General features: G+C 24.6%; 1 protein-coding gene and 2 pseudogenes across 1 annotated transcript in view; all 3 read left to right on the top strand.

Moving 5' to 3' along the window:
- LOC142326916 (roundabout homolog 2-like) overlaps window positions 1–17277 on the top strand; it is a 677975-nt gene that overhangs the window by 104498 nt on the left and 556200 nt on the right. The gene's annotated exons all lie outside the window — the stretch shown is intronic.
- On the top strand, window positions 6570–7296 carry LOC142326135 (cytochrome c oxidase subunit 2-like; annotated as a pseudogene).
- LOC142326134 (cytochrome c oxidase subunit 3-like) lies at window positions 8235–9020 on the top strand (annotated as a pseudogene).

Here is a 17277-nt window from a genome sequence, read left to right as displayed (position 1 = left end):
CTCAACTTCCCTTTCGGTTCTTCTTGTTGCTCCAATAAGTTTTCATTCTTTCCTAGAAATCTTGTTTGCGCTCTTCTGACCACTTTGGTCTATACTGTTTTTGTTTTGGTTGCTCTGATGTAACTCCCCATTTGTTTACTTTGTATCTGAAGGTGTCTCTTTCTAAAATGTCTGTTGGACTTATGTTGGCGTTTTTTAGGTCCTTTCGAAGTTTGTCCAACCAAGGTGTTAAGTTCTTGAGCGAGGTTACATATTCTATTACCCTTGGTGTCGATCAATTTTCTGGTAGTATACTGAGATGACCAAAGAATTTCATCAGATATTATTATTATTACACACTTAAAATAGAATTATTTTTTATCCATCAGTTACTTTAATTAAGTAACATTTTATTTTTTTGTTATTATGATTACAGTCGAGTCTTCCTTTTTAGATACAACATCAGTTCCTTTTTACTACCATAATCTGGAAGAGTTTGTTAAACCGTATCTGAAGTTTTTCTTTGTCAGATAATAACATTTTTGTTGAGTATTTCTTTGCAAACCAGTCGACAAACTTTATATACAGTTGTATTACGCTATTACCCATGTTCTTTTATTCCTTTATTGCGATGTTCTTATCAAAAGATAAAGCAACGTCTACCTTTAACTACCTTTACACATTATATTAATCTTATTTTTCTCAACTTCCTGTACATCACAAATAAGTATATTTAACCGGTAACTTTACCGAGGATATTAATAGTTTTATGTATATTTTTTTTTTAATTAATTTATCTTAAGTCAAAAAAAAATTTTTTAACTTTTTGGAAAGTTTCCGTATGATTAAATTTTTCATGTAGAGTAGTTCCTCAATATTTTCTTCTTCTTCATACGATTAAAAAATAGAAAATTCTCCAAATTCATAACACGCTATCAAAGTTTAAGAGTTTTAATTTTAAGTTGTTCCTAATTTTAATGTAAACTTTCCATAAAGTCAAAAACTAATTCTTTCAGATGTATGTATTTTTTCAATGTTTGATTTTCGGGATGCTGAATATTTAACCGACAGTTAAGTATATTTCAGAACACGTAAATTATAAGTTTCATAAACATATTTCTTGCAGTTCTATAACGATACTATAGCATCCAAGTACGCTCTGTGTTTTAATAGAAAATCACCAGAAGATACAGCCATATTCACAATACCAGAGTTATTGCACAGTTATTTCCTTAACTGTGCAGTAAATATTCTGCTTAATATCTAAATTTTATAAAACAAATTTTATGGTTATATCTCGGTTTTTACATCAGACGCTTTACAAAGCAGTGTTAGTTTTTTTTTCATTATAGTTATTCAAGTTTTTCTCTGTTTTTCTTGTCGTTAATGGGTATCATTGTTACTTTCTTCACGAAGGTCTCTCAGCATTTTCAACTGATTATAATTTAATCGTTTAAAAGACCATAGTGACATCTATTTTGGATATAATAATTGCTAAAACTACAAAGTATGAATTTATAAGAATCCTTGATTATTTATTATGAAAAACCAGTATTTCTTTCAAAATCGATTCTTGATGTTATATTTCCTACACTCATTTTTGTCGAAGACATTAACTAGTAAATTTTAACAAAAAAATCATTACGAATTTTGTATCTCATTAAAAAATTATGGGTGAAAATTTGGTTACAATAAAATAGTGCTACGAATTTATTTCACACTGTAAATTAACTATGTTAATAATTCTTGATTTTTTGGGGACTACATAATCGGGAGCTGTGGGCTAAACAGTTCTTGAACTTCTTTCTCCTAGACTTTCATTGAAAAATTAAAATATAAAAAAAAAACGCTAGTTCCAAGAACAACCTGCACACACATTATTCAAGTTTAAAAGAGAATAAATCTATGCAAAAGTCAACAGAAGTTCGACTAAACATAACGAAAAAGTTGATGTTGGCAGCAACTTTCAAATTGGATATATAAAATATCCGATTTAATACGTAAGAAAAAATTGTTGCTTCTTTGCTTTATTGTATTATTTAATTAAATTGTTTTAGTATGAAGAAATGAAATTTATCAAACAAGAGTTGTATAACTTAAAGGATTAAAAACTAAATGGATGATTTCTATTTTATACAATACGACAATAGCTGGGAAATTAATAACATGAAAATAGCAAAAATCAAAGTTTTTTCTCCTTTATAAAATTATATTGCTTTTATCGGGCTGCAGTTGAAACATTTACATGTTTGTTTTGGTCATTCTAATTTCTGAGGACAGTCGAAAATTCCTCGTTATTATTTTATATTGGCTCTGATTTTGCGTTCTTTAGCACAACATAAATACTGATTGAAAAGCTGAAAAGAAAATTAGAAATTTTCTTGTTTTTGTAATATTTTTCTGGAGTCCAAGTAATATGAATAACTACTCTACAGTATGTGATTTGTCGTAGCAATATTCCATTAATAGTTCTGTTTATGTTTACGAGTTGTAGATAGAATTGTTATTCACTTTTAATTAAAAATTTAATTAATTTTTATAGACAAATACATTTATTAACATGGATGGATTTTTTATTTAAATAGAAAGAACCAGACAAAATATAAATCAGATAGAATTAGAAAACGCAGAATAAAATTGAAATACACATGTCTGTTGTTAAATAGAGATAGAATATTCAATGAAAAGCACGATATAGAAATGAACAGATGGAAGGATAGTTTCAGACGAAGCATAAAATCCTACTCTACCCTCTACGTTTTAATATTGATTCACTGAATAGAAATTTACTGACCAGAAAATTTTAATGGCTGCGATTTCACCCTACTACAGCAATACATAATGAACTTAAAGCTAAATATTTTGTTTGGTTGGTTACTTTTTTAATTAAGTTCATCTACGGGTACAAATATGAGATAAAATTAACTTTAATTTTTTGTAATTATGATTGTTACTTTATATTTCTTCTGCTTACTGAATAAAGACAGTGTGAGTAAAACGTATTGTTTCATAGTAAAAAGGGTTACGTTATATTGTTATCTTATGGTTGTGACACAATTTAGGGTAACTGTGCTATCGGAGCTATTACTCCAAGATGCTTTCTCTAAGAGTAATGATGTTTGATTTTATTGCTCGGCCTTTTGTAAAATTAATAAATATGTATGTATTTATGTAGAATCATTCAATAAAAAAAAACAAAGAAAATCTCCATTTTTCATTTGTTTTGATTTACTATAGCATATCTATTTTTCATGAGGTCACGTTGTAAGAATTTTGTCCATGTCATTTCACTTACAAACGTTTGTTTGTGACATGTAATATGTAAGTGCATACATATATATTTTCACAGAATACTTTTGGTCTTAAAAACCTTCGTTTTTTTTACTAATGTTTATTTAATCTTATATAAAACTAAATAATATGAATAATGACTTGTAAAAAAAAAAATAATATATTATTATAATATTATTATTCTAAATAATAATATTTAGAAAATTGCAAAAAATTGCAAAAAAATTGCAAAAAATTGCAAAAAAATTGCAAAAAATTGCAAAAAATTGCAAAAAATTGCAAAAAATTGCAAAAAAATTAAAGAAATCCAAATAAGCAAATAATGTACCGTAAAAAAAAAAATGACAGATAAAAAAAAAAAAGGAAAAAAAACAATGGATTTTCATACTTAAGCAAGATGCCTGATTAAAGGATTACTTTGATGAAGTAAATAAAGTGAAACCTCACTCATGCTAAATTGTAAAATCCAGAATTAAACTGAAACTAAAGAAATCAAAATTCTTAATGCATCACACATCCTTTTACAAAAAGATAAGCTAAATTAAGCTTATGGGTTCATACCCCATCGATGAATAAATTCTCTTTTTAATTAAAATAAATTTATCAAAAATAATATTTATCATAACGATAACCATAAGAATTATAATAACAATATCCTCCAACAGAATAATATTCTCATGAATATCTATAGAAATTAATTTAATTTCTTTTCTACCCCTTTTAAAAAAAAGAAATAAAATAAATGAACAATCTATAAAATATTTAATTATTCAAAGAATATCCTCATCAATTATAATAACCTCAATAATTATTAACGCTATCATTAATTGCCCCATTAATGAAAGAATTTTAATAATAATGAGAATTTTAATAAAAATAGGTATAATCCCATTTCACCTATGAGTACCAAGAATCATACAAATAATAAGATGAGAAATGTGTATAATAATAATAACTATACAAAAAATAATCCCCACAATTATTGCAACCCAAATAACCAGAATTAAACTAATAATAATATCAATAATTATATCAATAATTATGGCACCAATCTCAGGAATAAAACAAACATCACTTAAAAAATTAATAGCATACTCATCAATCTCAAATTCACCAGTAATAATTTTTTCATTAATGATTTCAAAACAACAATTTATTTTTCTATTAATTATATACACTACAATCAACTTAACTATAATAAACACATTTAAAAAAAATAACATCAATTTTTTAAACCAAATCAATAATCAAACAAATTTAACAAAAATATCTCTAATAATCTCATCATTATCAATAAGAGGTATACCTCCAACTTTAGGATTTTTAATAAAATGAATAATTATGAAATCAACAATTTGTATAACACCAATAATCCCACTCATTATATTAATTTCATCAATTTTATCAACATTCATATACCTAAATATAATAATCCCTACAATAACCAAATCAAATAAATTAAAAATAAAAAAATTAATAAAAAAAGAATCAATTATCCCAATTATCTTAAATCTTATAGGAATTCCAATAATAATAATCTTTAAATTAAACTAAAGAAGGATTTAAGTTAAAAAAACTATTAACCTTCAAAGTTAAAATTATTATTGTAAATAAGCCTTAGCAAATAATGCACCTCTATATTTGCAATATAGAATCATAATTGAATATAAGACATAATGAGAGGTTTAAACCTTAAATAAATTTACAATTTATCGCCTAAATCAGCCATCCCATTCTTAATGAATAAATGAATATTTTCAACAAATCATAAAGATATCGGAACCCTCTATTTTATTTTTGGGTTATGAGCTAGACTACTCGGAACAATAAGAAGAATAATTATTCGATTAGAATTAATACAACCAGGATCAATAATTAAAAATGACCAAATCTATAATACCATCGTAACATCTCATGCATTCATTATAATTTTCTTTATAGTTATACCTATTATAATTGGAGGATTTGGAAACTGATTAGTTCCTATAATAATCGGTGCACCAGACATGGCATTCCCACGAATAAATAATATAAGATTTTGATTACTACCACCATCAATTTCACTTTTAATTGCAAGATCAATCGTAGGGTCAGGATCAGGTACAGGATGAACTGTTTACCCCCCTCTCTCAGCCCAAATTGCACATTCAGGACCTTCAGTAGACCTAACTATTTTTTCACTTCACATCGCAGGTTTAAGATCAATCATAGGAGCAATCAATTTCATTTCAACAACAATAAATATACGGCCAAAAGGAATAACTATAGAAAAAATACCCCTTTTCTGTTGATCAGTCCTAATTACAGCAGTTTTACTACTAGTATCATTACCAGTACTAGCTGGAGCAATTACAATACTACTAACAGATCGAAACTTTAATACCTCATTTTTTGACCCCACGGGTGGAGGAGACCCAATTTTATATCAACACTTATTCTGATTCTTTGGACATCCAGAAGTATATATTTTAATTTTACCAGGATTCGGATTAATCTCACATATTATTACAAATGAAAGAGGAAAAATAATAACATTTGGACATCTAGGAATAATCTATGCAATACTAGCAATCGGTATTTTAGGATTTATTGTATGAGCACACCACATATTTACTGTAGGTATAGATATTGACACACGAGCATATTTTACCTCTGCAACTATAATTATTGCAGTACCAACAGGAATTAAAATCTTTAGATGAATAGCCACTATACAAGGAATAACAAAAAAAAAATCACCCCAAATAATTTGATCTATAGGATTTGTTTTCCTATTCACTATTGGAGGATTAACAGGAGTAATCCTAGCCAACTCTTCAATTGACGTAATTTTACATGATACATACTATGTTGTAGCTCACTTTCACTACGTATTATCAATAGGAGCAGTATTTGCAATTATAGCAAGAATTATTCACTGATTCCCACTAATAACAGGTATAAGAATAAATAAAAAATGATTAAAAATTCAATTCTCAGCCATATTTCTAGGAGTAAATTTAACATTCTTTCCACAACACTTTTTAGGACTAGCCGGAATACCACGACGATACTCAGATTACCCCGACAACTATATAACATGAAACGCAATCTCATCAATGGGATCATTAATTTCAATAATCAGAATTATAATATTTATATTCATTATGTGAGAAGCAATAGCATTTAAACGTATTACAATCTTTAAAAATAATAAATCATCCTCAATTGAATGATTTTCAATTACACCACCCCCAGAACACTCTTTTAATGAATTACCACTAGTAACTAAGCCATTCTAAGAGTGGCAGAAAATTGCCATGAACTTAAAATTCATTAATAAATTTAAAAAAATTTCCTTAGAAATATCATCATTAATAAAATTTAACATAATTAATAGAGCCAGACCAATTATAGAACAACTATTAAATTTCCATGATCATACCATAATAATTCTATTATCTATTACAGTCACAGTAACAATCATAATAGCAACAATAACAAAAAATAAATTATCAAATAATATATTAACAGAAAATCAATTAATAGAAACAATTTGAACAACAATACCAGCAATTATCTTAATCTTTATCGCCATCCCATCAATTAAAACCTTGTACCTAATAGAAGAAGTAATTAAACCATCAATTACTATTAAAACAATTGGACATCAATGATATTGATCATATGAATATTCAGACTCTAAAAAAATAGAATTTGAATCATATATAAAACCACAAACAGAATTACCCTCATTTCGATTAATTGAAGTAGACAACCGAATAGTTATCCCATTCTCAACACAAATTCGAATAATTGTTTCATCTTCTGACGTAATTCACTCTTGAACAATCCCATCAATAGGAGTAAAAATAGATGCAATCCCAGGACGACTTAATCAAATCAGACTAATAACTAAAAATCCAGGAGTATTCTTTGGACAATGCTCAGAAATCTGCGGAATAAATCACAGATTTATACCAATCACCATAGAAAGAATTAACATAAAATCATTCATTAAATGAATAAAAACATAAAATTAATAAACATTAAGTGACTGAAAGAAAGTAATGGTCTCTTAAACCAAAATATAGTAAACATCGAATACTCTTAATGAAAGAAGCTAGTTTAAAAAAAAACATTTAACTGTCAAATAAAAAATACATTCTATGTGCATCTTGATTCCTCAAATATCACCAATTATATGAAACATCATATTAATAATAACAACAGCTACAATCATAATAAATATAACAAAATTATTCTTTATAACTAACCTAAATACAAATAAAAAAAATAACAAAAAAAAAAGAAAATTAAATATTAACTGAAAATGATAACCAGACTATTTTCAACATTTGATCCAATAACTAAACTTTTACAAAGAAATTGAATTATTATAATAATAACAACAGTAATTTTACCAAAATGATACTGAACAAAAAAATCTCGAATAAATATAATAATAAAAATAATAGAAAAAAAATTAATAAATGAATTTAAATTAATAACTCACCAAAAAGAAATCTTAATCATAGTAATATCAATCTTTATATTTATCATAATCAGAAATATAATAGGATTAATCCCTTATGTATTTACATCAACAAGTCACTTAGTAGTATCTATATCAATTGCATTACCAAGATGAATCATAATTACAATTTACAGATGAAAAAACTTCACAAATGAAATATTTAAACATATACTCCCAAAAGGAACACCCTCAGCTATTTCACCAATAATAATTATAATTGAAACTACAGGAAACCTAATTCGACCAATCTCACTAGCAGTACGATTAACTGCCAATATAATTGCAGGACACCTATTAATAACTCTATTAGGAAATACATCATCTATTAAAATATTAGTATTCATTATACCAATTCAAATAACCTTAACAGCATTTGAAACAGCAATTTCAATAATTCAAGCATATGTATTTGCAACACTTGTAACTCTTTATTCTAGAGAAGTACCTTATGAAAAAAAATCACCCATTTCACATAGTAACAAAAAGACCTTGACCAATCATACTATCAATAAACGTAATAACACTATTAACAGGAACTGTAAAATGAACTCAGACAAAAGAATATAGATTAATAATATTAGGATTAACCTTATCAACAATAACAATAATATTATGATGACGAGACATTACACGAGAAGCAACATTTCAAGGAAACCATACAAAAAAAGTAAAATCACTAATAAAAATAGGAATAATTATATTCATTATCTCAGAAATAATATTCTTTGCATCATTCTTCTGAATATTTTTTCACTCAAGACTATCACCATCAATTGAAATCGGAATAAATTGACCACCAAAATCTATTAAACCATTTAACCCTATAGAAGTTCCACTATTAAATACAATTATTTTAATCTCATCAGGAATTACAGTAACATGAGCACATCACAGAATCCTATTAAATAAATTATCAATATCAAATAAATCATTAATACTGACTATCATTTTAGGATTATACTTTACATTTTTACAAAAATGAGAATATCAACAATCAACATTCACAATAGCAGATTCAATTTATGGATCATCATTCTTCCTAACTACAGGATTCCACGGAATCCACGTAATCGTAGGAACAACCTTCATCATAGTATCAATAGTACGATGTATAAAAATACATTTTTCAGCCAGTCATCACCTAGGCCTAGAATCAGCAATCTGATACTGACATTTCGTAGACGTAATCTGATTATTCCTATACCTTTCAATTTACTGATGAGGAAAATAATAATCTTTTTAGTACAAAAAGTATAATTAGCCTCCAACTAATAGATTAAATAAAATTAAAAAGATAATTAAAATTACAATAACAATAATTTCACTAAGACTAATCATTACCATAATAATAATATTTACAATAATAATTTCCAAAAAGAATAAAATAAGACGAGAAAAAAATTCACCATTTGAATGCGGATTCTCAAAAATATCATCCACACGAAAATCATTTTCTACTCACTTCTTTCTAATTGCAACAATCTTCCTAATCTTTGACATTGAAATTTCAATGATTATACCAATATTCTCAACAAAAATAGTAATTATAGAAGAATGACTAATTTCATCAACAATTACAATCCTAATTCTAATCTTAGGACTTATACATGAATGGAAAATAGGAATACTAGAATGAAGAAATTAAGGAGAATAGTTAAATATAACATTTACTTTGCAAATAAAAATTATTGAATAATCAATTTCTCTTAACAGAGTAAAGAAGTAAAATTACAATTAATTTCGACTTAAATTTAAGGATAATCCTCATACTCAATTTAACTGAAGCTAAATAGAAGCTATTCACTGTTAATGAAAAAATTGATTATATCCAGTTAAAAGAATAAAAAGAAAAGGAGCCGCTAACTACCTTTCAAGTGTATTCACTTTATTCTTATTTATATAGTTTAAAAAAAACAATACACTTTCAATGTATAAATAAATAAATTTTATAAATGTCCAGAGAAAAAATTCATAATAACAATTTCAATGTTAGGCTTTTAATTAAGCTATCTAAACAAAAAAAAAAAAAAAAAAAAAAAAAAAAAAAAAAAAAAAAAAAATAAAACTTAAGAATATTTAAAGTAAACCTATCAAAAAAAAAACCTAACCATCGAAAAAATCCAACTAAACCACCTGAAACAAAATATTCCATCCAACCAGAATCAACTAATCTATAACTAAAATAACAAAAACTAAAAAAACGATTTAAAAAAAAACCTGAAGAATAAAATCTTAAAAATCATATAGAACTAAAAAAATAAAAATAAATTAAACCAAAATAAAAATATAAAAAACTTAAAACATCATAAACCAAAAAAAAAAAAAAAAAAAAAAATAATAAAGGAATTAACTTAAAATCAAAAGACAAAACAAAAAAAAAATCATCCTCAAATAATCAAAATATAAAAGAACCAACAAATAAACAAGAAAAATATAAAAAAAGAAGAGAAATATTTATAAAAAAACTGTAGCAAAAATTAATATAAGGAAAAAAAAAAGAATTAGAAGAAAATAAATAATAAATTAAACGCAAACTATAAATAAAAGTAACACCAACAAAAAAAAAAAAAAAAAAAAAAAAAAAATTCTATAATTAAACAAAAAAAAAAACTCTAAAATAAAATCCTTAGAGTAAAATCCAGAAAAAAAAGGAAACCCACATAAACAAATTAAAGAAACAAAAAATGCTGAACTTACATAAGGACATTGCTTTACCAATCCACCTATAAATCGAATATCTTGACTTCCTAAAAAACAATGAATAAAAATTCCAGAACACAAAAAAAGTAAAGACTTAAACAAAGCATGAATCAACAAATGAATAAAACAAAGAGTTAAAGAACCCAAAGAAAGAGTAAAAAATATAAATCCTAACTGTCTAAGAGTAGAAAAAGCAATAATCTTTTTTAAATCATTTTCTAAACAAGCAGATCTAAATTATAATATTATTATATTATTATATTATATATAATAATATTATATATAATATATATATATATAATAATATAATATAATATAATATATTATATAATATATATATATTATAATATATTATAATATATTATATAATATAATATATATTATAATATATATAATATAATATATAATATAATAATATATATATATATAATATAATATTATTATATTATTATATTATTATTTTGCAATTTTCTAAATATTGTAATAAGGGAAAAAAAAATAAATTTAAAAAATTAATTAACCCTGATACAAAAGGTACTAAAAAAAATTATTATTCTAAAATAAAATTTAATTATCCAACACTGTACAATTAACTAAATTAAAAAAAATCAAATAAAAAAAAAGAAAGACACAAAAAAAATTTTTTTAAAAAAAAAAAAAAAAAAAAAAAAAAAAAAACCTATCAGACTCAACTGAATTGAACAGTAATAAATCTTATTGTAAATAAGAATAAACCAAAGTCCGATTCTAGATACACTTTCCAGTACATCTACTTTGTTACGACTTATCTCAATTTATGAGAGTGACGGGCGATATGTACATAATTAAGAGCAAAATTCAAAAATTTTATTAAAAAAAATTACTATTAAATCCAAATTCAGATTTAATCAAATTAAAAAATCAAAAAACAAAAATTAATGTAACCCATAATAACCTTCTTATAACTGCATCTTGACCTAACATAAATCTTAAAAAAGAAAAAGAAAATAAACTTTCGTTACACTCAACGACAGAGATATACAAGAAAAAAAAGGTACAAAAAATCGTGGAATATCATTTAAATTACAGGTTCCTCTAAAAAGATTTAAAAACCGCCAGATCTATTAAATTTCAATTATAAAAAATATACTACCTTAGAAAAAAATTACTAATTAAGAATAACAGGGTATCTAATCCTGGTTTAAACTCAAACTTACATAGAAAAAAAAAAATTTATTATATAAATTTCACCTAAATACAAAATATTAAAACTAAATAAGACTAAATTCTAAAAAAATTAACTTGAACCTGAGGAATAACCGCAAATGCTGGCACAACATTTTTTGGTTCTAAAAAATATAACTTAAATTAAAAAATTAAATTAAAAAACCTTAACACTGAAAATAAAAATAAACCATTAAGGATATTTAACCTAACAAAAATTTACATGCGTTATAAATTTAAAGCCAAATTTTAAAACAAAAATCAAATTTTTTTTAAAATAATATTTTAAAGGAACCTTAAATGAAATTTTACAAACAAAAAACCAAATAAATTACATTTAAAAAAGGATCTTCTCCCCTGTAAAAACATAACTTCAAGCTACCCCTAACTGAAGTTAAATTAATTATAGCTTAAAACAGTTAATAAAATCATAAGCTAATAATTTAAATGAAAATATTAGATAAAGCTACCCCTAACATTACCTAATTGAAATAAGAAACAGTAATTAAATTAATAAAAAGTGAACTTAAAAGTTGATATTCAAAGCCACAAAAATATTAGATAAAGCTACCCCTAACATTACCTAATTGAAATAAGAAACAGTAATTAAATTAATAAAAAGTGAACTTAAAAGTTGATATTCAAAGCCACAAAAATATTAGATAAAGCTACCCCTAACATTACCTAATTGAAATAAGAAACAGTAATTAAATTAATAAAAAGTGAACTTAAAAGTTGATATTCAAAGCCACAAAAATATTAGATAAAGCTACCCCTAACATTACCTAATTGAAATAAGAAACAGTAATTAAATTAATAAAAAGTGAACTTAAAAGTTGATATTCAAAGCCACAAAAATATTAGATAAAGCTACCCCTAACATTACCTAATTGAAATAAGAAACAGTAATTAAATTAATAAAAAGTGAACTTAAAAGTTGATATTCAAAGCCACAAAAATATTAGATAAAGCTACCCCTAACATTACCTAATTGAAATAAGAAACAGTAATTAAATTAATAAAAAGTGAACTTAAAAGTTGATATTCAAAGCCACAAAAATATTAGATAAAGCTACCCCTAACATTACCTAATTGAAATAAGAAACAGTAATTAAATTAATAAAAAGTGAACTTAAAAGTTGATATTCAAAGCCACAAAAATATTAGATAAAGCTACCCCTAACATTACCTAATTGAAATAAGAAACAGTAATTAAATTAATAAAAAGTGAACTTAAAAGTTGATATTCAAAGCCACAAAAATATTAGATAAAGCTACCCCTAACATTACCTAATTGAAATAAGAAACAGTAATTAAATTAATAAAAAGTGAACTTAAAAGTTGATATTCAAAGCCACAAAAATATTAGATAAAGCTACCCCTAACATTATCACAACCTTTTACAAAAATGGTTTAAATATAAAAACGAATGTAAAAATTTTCATTCAAAAGTCACACAAACATAAATAATTAAACTAAATGTCATAATTTTTTTACAAAAAAAAAATGACGGTTCTAAGTACTTAAAAATGAACTTAAACAGAAAATGATATTGATATTACTAACAAAAAGTATTATAATAATAAATTTGTTTTTAAAAGACCAAAATAAATATTTAAATAAAACATATGTAATTATCTTATTAAACTAAACCTCAAATTTAAATTTAGACCATGAGGTTTTTTTTTTTTTTTTTTTTTTTAATAATTATATATTTTTATATATACTTATTATAATATAATTATATTCCTTAGGTTTTTTAAACTTTAAAATTTATTAAAATGAATAAAATTATTTTTAATAAAATCATATTTAATTTAATTAAAAGTTGTTTTTAATTAGATCCTTATAAACTAATTATTTAATTAAAAATAAGAATTATTTTTATTAAATATCTAATTGATGCATTTAATTAAATAATTTATTTTAGATGATTATCTTTACAAAAACTATTTTACATTTAATTAAAAATCTATATTATATTAAGATTCTTAATTGAATATAAGAGGTTATTTATTATATAATAAATTTTTTAATTTATATAACTCTTATATATTAAAATATTATATTTTATAAGATTAAATATTAAAGGGAGAAATAGATATATTTAAATAAATATATTACTATATATAATATATATATTATAATATAATTATCTTTTTTCTTTTTTGTAATATAATAATTAATCAATTGAATGATATAATATAAATATCTTATTATAACAAAAAAATTTTTGTTGAAAATTTAAACTTAAAAATCAAAAATTACAAAAAATTGCAAAAAATTGCAAAAAATTGCAAAAAAATCGCAAAAAATTGCAAAAAATTGCAAAAAATTGCAAAAAAATTGCAAAAAATTGCAAAAAAATTGCAAAAAATTGCAAAAAATTGCAAAAAAATTGCAAAAAAAATAATAAAATTTCTTTTTTTTTTTTTTTTTATTTTTTTTTTAATTTAATTTTAAAAAAATTTTTTAAAAAAATTTAATTTTTTTTTTTTTTTTTTATATTTTCGGAGCTATTACTCCAAGATGCTTTCTCTAAGAGTAATGATGTTTGATTTTATTGCTCGGCCTTTTGTAAAATTAATAAATATGTATGTATTTATGTAGAATCATTCAATAAAAAAAAACAAAGAAAATCTCCATTTTTCATTTGTTTTGATTTACTATAGCATATCTATTTTTCATGAGGTCACGTTGTAAGAATTTTGTCCATGTCATTTCACTTACAAACGTTTGTTTGTGACATGTAATATGTAAGTGCATACATATATATTTTCACAGAATACTTTTGGTCTTAAAAACCTTCGTTTTTTTTACTAATGTTTATTTAATCTTATATAAAACTAAATAATATGAATAATGACTTGTAAAAAAAAAAATGTAGCCCTCTCGGAAGTGGATTCGAGGACCGACGTTTTATCAGTTGACGTATCTATTGACTTATAGAGATGATTTTTTTTCTTTTTTTTTTCTCTGCATCCCGGAACCAGACCCCAAATAAGCATGAACACGGTTCCGGGAGGTGCCTATGCCTCTAGTCGCCAGACGAAGGAAATGCCAGGCCCGGCTATACCGTTCCCGGCCTCCATCTCCCAGCAACCGGACTCGATCCTTATAGAGATGATTAACTTATAAAAATTTTACATTCTTCTATATTATTTTACATTTTGATGAGCAGAATGTTTATTTTTTCTTAATTTTTTTTCTTCTGGTATTCTTACTAATGTATCACTCAGAATAATAATTATTATGAAAATTATTAAATTACAGCAGAACTTAAGTATTATATCGGTTAATCCATCGTATAAATGTTGTCTTGAATTCTTTTATGATTCACCGTAAGTAAAATTTCAGAAATAAAAAAAGCACGTGTTGTGCAGTTGTACTTTGTTATGTAGCATCGGAAGGACAAGAATGACTGGGATACATATGACCCTATTAATCGCAGAACCTGGACAATAGTCCCTTGCTGCTGGGTTTTTCTTATTATCGAGTGGTATTTGTTTAATGTCGGTTAATATTTGTTTTAATTATGGACGGAATTTTGAATTGCGTTCCGATCAGCTTGAAATCATTCCTTGATTTAACCTTGGGAGACTAGTAATGTATCTGCGTCTTTCTCCCGGTACGATTTCCTTTCAGTCCATCCACTGAAGGCCTGATAGTGCCTTTTGGTATAGCAAGAATGCGAATGATAGGACCCTAGTTATTGGAGTATGCATTGCCCTTCGCCCTCCGGCGAAGGCGAATTCATGATCGTCGTCGCTATCTTCCGGCGTTACAAACTGTAAGATGGAGATTTTTGCATCATCATTAGAGTTCTGAGACTGATGACTTTATGTACAATAAAATAAATTGATATCTAATAGGTTTACATAAAATTATACATTTACATATAAGTAAAAATTTATGTTCATATATGTATAAATTACGTTACATAAATTCATGTATAAAAAGATATTTACTTATTTTAAAATATGATTAAATGGAAATATTCTTAAAACCTTTTCTTGTTATGTATTGGAATTTACACGTTGGTGTTTTTCTGAGGATATTGAAAATATTTTGAATTGTTTACTCTAATCATAAAAATTGTTATAAAATAAGTTTGGACAAAATAATTTATTTTATTATTACTTAAATTATATTAATATTTTATATATTAAATGTTAAATAGTCGTATAATTTTTATTTTCCTAGCTTCAATTCTTAATTTCATATTATTTTTAAACAGAGATGATATAATTAACTAGATAAACCTAAATTTATATGTAGGTGTACACAATTTATTTTTGTTTTCGTAACGAACGACATATTACAAGCAGACGTGACTAAATTTAAACTGATAGGTGTATAGACGCTTCCATTCCGCCCCGAATGGTAGCTGCAACTATTGCAATTATTATTCTTCCTCCTGCTACTGTAGTGTCAAATTATTTACGGCATCATAATCTAAAGTTATCTGGAGGTTGAATGTAATCAAAATAATACAGATAACGTGATTCTTTTACGTAGTAATAGAAAAATAAGTTAAATAATATTACTTAATTGTTTAATTACATTTTTGGATATTATAATTGATCGTGAATTATATAGTTGAATCTAAACAAAGTTGCCAAATAAATTTTTGTTGATTTCCTTCATTGTAAAACATATGGTTTAAATACTTAAAAATTAATTACTCTGTGTGATTAATTACAAGCTAATTAGATTCTCATGTGATTGCTGAGAGATAAAGAAAAAAAATAACTACTATTAAAGATTTATAGTTCACTCAGTAATTTGTCACATAAATGAACTTTAAATTTCACATTATAACATTTAAAATCTATATGCAATTAAGCGAATTGACAGTTATATAAATAAAATAAAGAAATTAATATAAATTGTAAAACTAAAAAAATTTAGAGCATGTTTCTCTTTTATGTTTTTTGTAGTAGGATTTAAACTCGTCTTTAGGCATACGTTTTACTTTATGTGTAATTTTTGTCTTTTATGTCCGATCCGATTTTTCCAAGTTTCTCTCTACTTGAGTGAAAGGATTTGGGGGAAGTTTTACGGCTGGACGCTTTTCCTTATCCCCTACCACCAAACTGTTGTCAGCAACACACGATATAAATTATCACTTAACAGTTTATTTATCATGCCCGATTTTACTAACCTCAAGAGTTTTTACGAAGAACAATGTTTTTTTTAAAATCTATTATTGCCTAACTTAGTAAAAATATATTGTTTGTAAATTTGTATGTTTTTCTTAATAATTGGTAGTAAACTTTTTAAAATTTGGAAGAACAAATTATAGAGGGGTGTGTTTTAAATTAATTTGATATTTGTTAATTTACGATTATTAATTTTTAATCATAATAATTCTTTTAAGACCTTAAAATGGATATTTTTACCACTGTTATAATATCTATACGATTATTTTCGGGTTTGATTTTCCTCTGGGGTAAAATTTTACGTCTTAAAAAAATAATAATAAAGATTATGTGCAATCTCGTAACAATAGTGAAGAAATAAATTATTTTTTTTTTTTTCTAAGCAGAAAGATACTAACGAAATAGCGAAGAATATCCATCTATGTC

Source organism: Lycorma delicatula, chromosome 6 (assembly GCF_047948215.1).
Source record: "Lycorma delicatula isolate Av1 chromosome 6, ASM4794821v1, whole genome shotgun sequence".
NCBI lineage: Eukaryota > Metazoa > Arthropoda > Insecta > Hemiptera > Fulgoridae > Lycorma > Lycorma delicatula.
The sequence above is the reverse complement of the archived record's forward strand: the minus strand, read 5'-3'. Positions and strand labels throughout refer to the sequence as shown.